Below are 10,622 nucleotides of genomic sequence, written 5' to 3' on the forward strand. Positions count from 1 at the left end.
TCATTAATGTCGTCATAGAGCAAGCTGTACTTTTTCCCACAATTGACGCATGCACCACATGCGTTCACAAGAAGCCTCTGCATGGAACCAATACCACTGTATGGAAGTGAAAGCTGACCAACAAAAGGAAAGGGATTTAGCAAGATAACAACTAGAAATGAAGCACTACCGAAGGATAGTAGGAAAAACAAGAAGAGATAGTCTAAGAAATGAAAGAATAAGGGAAGAGCTGGAGTAAACATCAATTGAAAACCAACTCTTGAAAAGACAAATTAAATTGTTTGGGCACACAACCAGAATGGAGGAAGAAACTATACCCAAGCAGTTCTTGGGAGGCAAGAGCAGAAGGAAGAAGGCCCAGGGACAGACCAAGGAAGACATATGAGGACATGGTGGAAGAAAAAGAGAAGGCATTCTAAGAAATAATGGAGAAAGTGGGTCGAGGCATCCCGACGTAATGGCATAAGGTTAGAGAAAGAAGAAGAAAATGTTGCATGACAAAAGTTGAAAATTCGCCAATATGACTGTCCATAAAAGGCAATATGATGAACTGCCAGGAGCTCAGTTTCCTTGGAAAAAGATTCTGAAACTGTTCCCTCAAATTTGAAATACAGTATATGGCTGTAATGAGCCCTGTTTTCCACCTTGTCTTCCCAACAGGTAAAGTGTTTGAAATCATCTTGGGGGTACAATTCATTTCCCACAGTACAGTTGAATCTTACTCAAAAATGTCTGAACATTGAAAAGCATTACTCTCCGGTCTTATCCTTGTTTCGAAGTTGGCAATTAGATCCATTAAGCTTACATTTATGCCTAGTCTATTTTACTCTGATTAACTATAAAAAACAGCTTCTTGTCCTACATGAATTAATTTAAGTATAACAGTTGGGCTGAAAAGTTCGTAGGCTGACTCATAGATGGCGTTACTAGAATTAAATCCATGTGATTTTTACTTAGTACTAACCTTCAAAAGATACGTGTATAAATTTCACAGCTGCCGGATAATTAGTTCGTGAGATATAGCATTGTGAGTGAAGCAGCTTTTGTTATTGTGAAAAAATGGATAAAAAAGAATTTCGTGTGTTAATAAAGCATTGCTTTTTGGCGAAAAAAAATACTGTTGAAGCCAAGGCTTGGCTTGATAAACATTATTCGGACTGTGCACCAGGAAAGCCAACCGTTGAGAAGTGGTTTGCTAAATTTAAACGAGGCGAAATGAGCATCGAAGACGATGCACGCAGTGGACGCCCCAAAGAGGCTGTTACCGACGAAAACATCAAAAAAGTCCACAAAATAATTTTAAATGATCGTAAAGTGAAGTTGATCGAGATAGCTGAGACTTTAAAAATATCAAAGGAACGTATTGGACATATTGTGCATGAATATTTGAACATGCGAAAGCTGTGTGCAAAATGGGTGCCGCACGTGCTCACAATCGATCAAAAGCAACAACGTTTTGATGATTCGGAGCAATGTTTAGCGATATTCAACCGTAATAAAATTGCTTCCCCATCCACCATATTCTCCAGATCTGGCCCCCAGTGACTTTTTCCTGTTTGCAGACCTTAAAAGAATGCTCGCTGGAAAGAAATTTAGCACTGATGAAGAGGTAATCGCCGAAACTGAGGCCTATTTTGAGGATAAAGAGAAATCGTACTATAAAAATGGCATCGAAAAATTGTATGACCGCTATAATCGTTGTATCGCCCTCGAAGGCAACTATATTGAATAATAAAATCGAATTTTGTCAAAAAAATATTTTTTACTATGTTAGCCTACGAACTTTTCAGCCCAACTGTTACAGTTATGCAAATGTGTATAGATACACAGGATATGGAAACTACAAATGTGTGTGTTTTTTTAAAAAACAAAACAAGTAGTAGTAATATAATTATAATAATAATAACAAAGATGAACAATAATAATAATAAAGAGTTTCTATGACTGCACCCTCTGAGAAAAAAATCATGCGGTCACCCTTGATCTTCACTATGCGATTAGTGATTATTATAGCGAACAGTGTCACACTGTTTTGGGGAGGGAGAGTAGGCAATCTCAAATGAAACAAAATTCCTTGCTTTTTTGGACTTGGTAAACCTTTTGGAAAGGAAGATCCGGACCCCCTTTACTCCCTCTATATACGTCCTTGTTTGTTTTGTGTGCTGTGTGGAGCCATGAAAATTGAGCAGGACCATAGACCCTCTGATTAAGAGGGGGCAAAAGCCAGTGGCGGATCCAGAAGTTACAGTTGGGAGGGGCGAATCTGTCTGATAGCTTGCATCACCAATAATTAATTCTAACCTAAACTTGCTTGAGTTTTGGTTTTAAGTCCATTTTATACATTAACTGTGGGATCCAAACCTCCATCCCTCCACTGGGTAATGAACCCAGGAGCCCTTGATTAAAAGGCAACAATATTACCACTATGCCATCGGGTAGGTTAATCTGCACTTGTGCTGTTTATGTACCAAGGTGACTTACACGTTCTACAGATTACAGTATTGTTTTTCCCAAATAGGGGTACATGGCTAGAATGGATGGTTATTTTGTATATTATAATTCCTCCTGTGACTGGAGTAAACAAAGAAACAAAAAACCTATTCTCTCAAAGGATTTGATCCCTTTAGAGGCATATTGCACAGTGGCTCAGATCCAAATTTAAACTACAAGTCCAGTTCGAATTTTGTCTACCATGAGCATTAAGTGGGTGGGTTTAAATCAAAGTTTTAAAAGTATTCTCGAGTGTGTTAAACTTTGTGATAAAAGATAAAACATTTGAGTCTTCAAAAATATTAGACATAATAATATATCTGAAAAACCTGGCAGTTGGGAGGGGTGATCACCCTTCCCGTGGATTCGTGCCTAGCAAAAGCCGTGATGAAAGTTCAGTCTGAGAAAAAAAAAAAAAAAAAACATTCCATCTCCGTTTTATTGTATTGATCAGTGGCGTAGCATGGACATCTAGGGTGGGAACGCCAAGTCCGAAGGAAGGGTCGGCCCTTTTTTGCTTAATAATTTACTTATGGAATTAGTCACCACAGGTATTGTTTATTTGCCTGAAGTCAGCTAGGTTTTCAATAAAACATCATTCGTGCATGTTTTTGCTAGAAAATGAGGTGCCTCACTATGCCACAAATGTTTTGAACTCTGGTGTTTTATGCTTTTCAGTATGACGCAAGTCATTAGAAAACTTACCTGAATCACAAGTGCCTCTGCACAACAGTAGACGTCATTGTTGTGGGCTATCCAACTACTGATTGGTTTGGTTTATTTTACTTCGCTTTTCTACCACTTTTGGTTAATCGCGAATATGAATATGAGTGATGATATTTATGAAGTTGATGAAGGGACACTCATAAAAAACACCCGTGCTAACGCCAGGATTCGAACCAGGGACCTCTGTCGTCGTGGCGCGCTGTGCAAAACACTGACACGGAGGTGGGTGGATGATCCAACTATCGTACACTCAACTGACGTAACAGTGCCGATTAGTAATTCAGACCACTGTTTATTGCATCTTGGAATGGTGATAAACATTTAAAAATAATTTTGTCCACAGACCATTCGATGTTAAGAGTTTTCAAATGAATGCTAAACATTTCCATTAACACAATATTAAGCAGTTAGATGCCCAACGAAAAAATAATAATAATAAAAAATGAATAGTTTTGCGGGTTAAGTGGTAGAGCAGCCACAGTCTGAACTTCTACCACGAGGACTTCAACAACTTATTTGACAAAAACTGTGTTGATCTTTTAGTTTTTAATACACATCGTTGTTCGTGCGATATATTATACAATGCAATGGTCATTAAGAAATGGTATATTTGAGTTTGCTAAAGTTACGTCAGTCAATATTGCGTATTGTAGCATCACATAGCACGAGTCCGAAGAACCCGGTAGGAATTCTACCGCTGTCGTATGCTTCAGAAGGCAGGAAGGGTCACATGAACCAATCACGGTAGACCTCTGCTCCGTACGCTGGCGTACGAGAGAGCATTTACGCACGTGCTGTAGAGATCCAAGCTTTCCATCCAGAAAGGCAGCAAGGAATATAGAGTTCTTTACGCCGAACCTGCCCGGCGTACAGGCAGGAAAAGCATTGGAAAAAAAAAGGCTGGAACGAGAGTTGTCAGTGGAGCGTTGCAAGCGATCGCGAAAAATAGCTATTATAATGCCATGAAGGTCAAACATATATGAAATTAGTCAAGATTTACTTTATATTTACAGCATTTAGGTATTTTTGAAATTTTAAATCAGGGAACGCCGGGCGTATGGGCGTACTATAACGCTACGCCACTGGTATTGATAGATACTAAACGGACTATATAGCGTAAAGGAGAACGGAGATTGGTTGTGACAAGCACTGTTCTATGGAAACTATTAGTGATATTCGTTTGTTTACACTGGTGGTTCATTGGCACGTGCCATTATTTGCCAGTTGTGTGCTTCTCCCCAGAGAAGAGTTAGGTTGATGTTTTGTTTTTGTGGTGTTTTTACCTAATTTCTGTGGTAAATATTATTTCTTTACAGTTTCCAATATAGCTTCAAACAGGAGTAATATATCCTGATACTTCTATTATTTATAGTCAGTATGGGAGGGGTTTTGATTGAAGTAAATTGAAACTTGAAGTTGAGATTGAAGGGTTAGAAGTGAAAAAGTACATATGGAGCAAGTTGTGTCAAAAGTAAGGGGTAGGTTGTGACAGCTGCCAAATTACAGATATTTATGTGAAAAGGGGAAAAGTTCCAATTCTTAGTCTCGAGAGAAGTGGTCCCAGTAAATTGAGTGTAAACAGTGGGTACGTGATGCTTGTTTGTACTGAGGGAAAAATCTGTTGATATTCCTCAAAATTGTGACTCTGATGATGATACATAAAGCATCTTGAATTTCATAATTCATTATGTAATTGTGACTCTGATGATGATACATAAAGCATCTTGAATTTCACAATTCATTATGTAATTTATTGTTATGTTGTGAACGATTATTACATTTTTATACAGGGTAAGTCAAAATGATGGACCCGATTACAGAAATTTATTCTGTGAAATCTAATAAACATATGTTATTATGAGACATGCGCTTCGAAAGGTTAACTTTCAAAGTTTAGTTTCCATGCAGTGTTTACACTTTCTACCGCTAGGAGTCAGCAGCGAGCAGGAAAATGGCGTTGACTGGAGAACAGAGCAGAGATCTTTCTATGTGCTTGATTATCATGTGAACAAGTCTGTGATTAGTGTGTAATGGCATTTCCGTACCAAATATCGGAGAGAACCTCCTATGGGGAAGGCCATTCGTAAGGGCTTTGAACATTTCCGAGATTCGGGCTGCATCTGTATACGAAAATCGACTGGCCGTCCATCGACTGGGGAAGAGAGAGTGGAACGAGTGCACACATGTTTCGTGCGGAGTCCACAGAAGTCCACCTACCGGGCAGCGAGAGAACTTCAACTTCCACAGAAAACTGTCTGGCGGGTTCTGCGGAAACATTTACAAATGAAACCCTACCGCTTGCAACTAGTTCAAGCCTTAAAATACACTGATTATGCTTTGCGCACGTCCTTCTGTGCTAATTTCCTTGCATTAATGGAAACGGATGGGTTCTCCGAGAGGTTAATTTACAGTGATGAAGCAACTTTTCACCTTTCAGGGAAAGTGAATAGACACAACGTGAGGATTTTGGGAACTGCTAACCCCCATGAATTTGTGGAACACGAACGCGATTCTCCCAAAGTGAATGCCTTTTGTGCCATTTCCCATGAAAAGATTTTGTGGGCCCTTTTTCTTCCATGAACGTACTGTGACAGGACTTGTTTTCCTTGATATGCTGGAACTATGGTTCCTTCCTTCCACAGCTTGCAGAGGATAGCGCAGATTTCATTCTCCAATTGAAGGTGCCCCTGCGCATTACCATGCCAGCATTCGGGACTGTCTCAATGGGGCATTGGAACAACGTTGGATAGGCCGTTCATCTCCGGAGGATCGACCTCTCCTTCATTGGCCACCTCGTTCCCTCGACTTGCCCCATATGATTTCTTCATGTGGGGTTTTGTCAAGGACCATCTTTACGTACCACCACTTCCAACAACATTGGATGACCTGTTTGCCCACATCACAGCAGCCATTGCTGATATTGACTGCAACATGCTACACAAGGTTTGGCAGGAGATAGACTATCGGCTTGATGTGTGCCGTGTTACGCGAGGTGCTCACATAGAACACTTGTGATTTGTTTGAAAAAAACTTTGACAGTTTACCTTTCTTAGCACATGTCTCACAATAACATTTGTTTATTATATTTCACAGAATAAATGTCTGAAATCGGGTCCATCATTTTGACTTACCCTGTATTAGACTAGACCTGCAACACAATTTTCCTGGTGTGGTGGTAGCAGTGGCGTGGATGACTTTTTCAAAAGTGTTACCGGCTGTCAGTATGACAATTATGCCTGCTAGACGTTATCACCCCTCCCCACGGTAAAGAAAATATATCTTCGAGCTAGATATTTGTTCTTGTTTTGCAATCAGCACAGTGATTTAGCCACAAACACACCTAGAAAGAACTACCACTCATGAGACAGTTACCACGAAAATCCAATGAATTGTGGTAGACCCTTGTCAATTCTTCATCTGTCTCCGTTTCTTTGCAATGAGGTTCGAAGGGGAAGAAGAAGAACCACACTTTTCTCGGGTCAGTTTGACGTTTGTGTGGTGAGCACTGAGCAGACGACAGAACTCAGCTCCTTTGTTGAAGGGAAGCCTAATTGTACGTACTACTGTTGCCAACTTAGTATTTTGGAGCAAGATTTGTCCAAATCACGAATCACACCAAGGAACTATATTTTGGTCTATTACCTAACTGGTCTCGGTTGTAGTTCAATCCAGCCTTGGCTTTGCAGTCTACCTCTAGTTGCTTACCAGAAATGGTATTCTTATTTTTGGCGGGATTTAGCTCTTTTCTGCCAATCCGATGTGACAACACTGGGTGATCCGGTAGGTCTGAACGGCAACAGGCCCCCTTAACAGGCATATGAATAACCCCATAGCACACTATGCCCCGAAATCCTTCCCCGCTCTTTCCTCCATTGTTACCTGCCTCTTCAGGGTAGCGGAACCACTTACTTTGAGCGGAACGGCCTCCCTCTTCGTTTCGGTCGTCTGCAGAAAATATGTCCTAGGTAATATCTACTTGACGGCAACGGTGTTCATTAACGTATTTAACAATGTTGTCATTTTATTGAAATAACTTTTTAATTATTTACATTTTGCTGTTACCTGCGGTAACACCGGCTACATGCACGCCACACCTCTGGGTGGTAGAGATATCACTTGATTAATAACACAAATCTGAAAAAAAAATTAACAGCCGCATGGGTTCTTTTTAGTGAATTTTATGTTTTTTGGTGTGCTGAATCTGAATATGACCTCCATTTTTTCCCAGCACGTACCGTTTTCTTGCAAAACAAGAGTAATAGAATTGAATCCACAATTCTCGGTAAAAAAAGAACAACATAATTTTATTATCAACTAAAACACAATTAAATTTGTCATCCATGAAACACAGTTGATTGATACATGTTCAGTATTCACAGTGTTGACCTGTGAAACATTTTTTTCTTCTCTTTCATACTTCTGCGGTGCACTTTCGTTTCTCTGTATTCCAGTTTCCTGCATAAGCATCCAGCAATAGTCAGCCATCATATTCGCGTCCCATTTTCCTTGGTAACAGCTCTCGATTTCCATAACATCTTGATGGAATCTTTCCCCCTGCTCCTCACTGTCGGCTCCTAAGTTTTCAGGAAAGTAGTCCACGTGGGAATGTAAAAAATGAACCTTTTAAGCTCATGTTGCAACCTTGAGCTTTAAATGCAGACTTCGTTCTACAATGTTTTTGTAATCTGGATCTTCGTTATTTCCAAAACATTTATGCACCACATCTTTAAATGAATCCCATGCTTATCTTTCATTCATGGAGTCTGGAAACAAGTAATCAGACAAAAGTTTACGTATGTCAGGTCCTACAAAAACTCCCTCTTTCAACTTGGCTTTAGACAGTTTCGGGAACTTGGAGCACAGGTATTTGAAACACTCCCCATCTCTTGGTAGAGATTTCACAAACTGCTTCGTAAGTCCCAATTTGATGTGGAGATGTGGGAGTATAACTTTTTCACGTCGAACCAGGCTTTTACTTATGACGTTATTTACACCAGGAGTTAGGGCATCTCGAAGTGGCCAGTCGGTTTTTTTCCAATGAAGATCTCGGGCTCAACTATCCCACAAGCACAGGAAGCGGGGATACTTTGTATATCCTGCCTGTTGGCCCAACAACGTGGTTAGTACCTTGAAGTCTCCACAAACCATCCAGCGATGGCCTTCGTACTTTATTTTCTCAAGAATTAGAGCCAAATCTTTATAACTTTCTTCCAGATGCACTGAGTGTCCAACAGAAATTGAAGCGAATTCATTTCCATTATGCAGCAAGACTGCTTTGAGGCTTGTTTTGGAAGAGTCTATAAATAAGCACCATTGGGATGATTCGTATTCTATGTCAAATTTCCTCATGAGCCCAGGGACATCACTACAGAAAACGAGATTTCCCTCTTTAGAATAAAACAATGTGAATTCTCTCTCTATGCCTGTACCACGAAAAAGACGTTCCAGATGATAGAAGGTTTCTATTGAGTTTTGATCCCAACAATTCAGCAGCATCTTTTGAAAGGCCCAAATCTCTAACTAACAAGATCGTTTAACTCGTTCTGAGAAAAAAAGTAGAGGCCCCTCATCGATAGAAAAATCAGTGCCAGAATCTTCCTGTGCTGGTATTGCATCTTCTTCTGATTCCAATCTGATATCATCCAAATTAGGGGGTGGATGTGGTATTGGTATTTCGCTGGAGTGAAAGACTGGACGAATAGCTGAATTTAGGTTTGGGTAAGTTATTTCTTTTCTTTGTCTATTGAAACCTTTAACATTGACCGAACAAAAGTAGCAGTCATTACTGTGGTTCTGCTGTTCACGCCACATCATTGGGATGCCAAAACGAAAAGATTGCTTATTATCCTTATGCCACAAGCGGAGATCTTCGCCCCTCCTGCACACCTTGTGGGGAGCCCAGGCCTTGTCTTGATCCCCAAGTTTCAGTTTGAAGTATGCAAACTAAAATTTCTTCACAAAGTCACTTATGTTTCTTCGTTGCTCTTTAACAGTGTATTCGCCACAAATAAAACAAAAGCTATCCGGAGAAATAACACAGTCTCTTGGAGCCATATTGCGAGAAGATGAAAGAATCGTACTGCAAGCTTGAATGCCGAACTAGTAATCATGGATAAACAAATAACCTGTACGTACAGTTACTGAATAGAACAAGTCAGGGCTTGTTTAATCTTCTTGTCATCCACACCTCAACGACAACTTTTCCGAAGAACCGAATGAATCACGTCAAGACATGATGGTTCTGTGAGCTGGCCCAAATCCCCCTTCCCACACAATATCCAATCCACTATTTCCCTCTCTCCCCCTCGCTGTCCTCAATTTTCTCTTTTCTTTACTCTTTATCTTTATTTTAGAAGTCATTTTTATATAAGAAATTTCAAATCGAGAATAACTTGCACGATTTTTTGTTTAGTGTAAGATTCCGAAGCTGTACACCCACAAAAAAAACTTTTGCGAGAAACTCTGACGTGATGGAATGTTTTAAATATTTTTTCGTATTCAGCATACAAAAATCTATAAGAAACAGTTGAAATATCCTATGCAGTTTTTTTGGTTGCAGACCTGTGTAATTAGAAAATCAGATGGCGAGGCAACTTTTCTATCCTAACGGTGTAATTAATGATGCATCTAAACATTGAAATTATTTTTACTGCACAGTGATGTTACACAATTTGTCTATACTGTGTAATTCAGAAGTGCTAGATTGTGAAAATGTTAAGCAAAAGAAGAAAATATTCTGATTTTGTCACAACGAACCCCGTTCTCCTCTACGTCCGGACCCACCGAAAATCACTCTATTAGAAGAATTCCAGCTTCCGTGGCACAAAAGTTCTCTGTTTCCCCTCCCCCTTTATTTTCCTTTTCTGTGGTTCAGACTAATTTACATATAAAATAAAGATGATTTCGTATAGCAGATTCAAAACAACTACACACAATTTATTCATTTCCAATGTGCGACCTATTTATTCTGCGACCACATAGGTGTATTACAACTAGGGGCTAACGAATAAAATGCGAGTCTTAATATTAAGTAATTTATTGGAACGAAGTGAGATAGTTCAATTAGATAGAAAATAAACTCGCCGTAGTTGCTGGGAACTTTTGTAGGCTTGAAAACACTTTATTCTTACTTACTTAGTCGATCCTCTTCTACCGTCAGGTGTAGAGGTTTTGCAAAGAGCTCCCCATCCTTCTCGGTCTCTGGCTAACATTTTTGCCCTGTTGGTATCCAATCCTCTTCTCCTCAAAACTTCTTCCATCCAGCCGTCCCAGGTCTGCCTTGGTCTTCCCTTTGGTCTCTTTCCATCTACTTTAGCTTGCCATATCTTTTTAGGTATCCTTTCTTCACTCATTCTGTGGACATGACCAAACTACCTCAACTGCGACGCTTCTATTTGTTGTTGTAA

The sequence above is a fragment of the Lepisma saccharinum genome, chromosome 28 (genome assembly GCF_977018435.1).
Source record: "Lepisma saccharinum chromosome 28, izLepSacc3.1, whole genome shotgun sequence".
NCBI lineage: Eukaryota > Metazoa > Arthropoda > Insecta > Zygentoma > Lepismatidae > Lepisma > Lepisma saccharinum.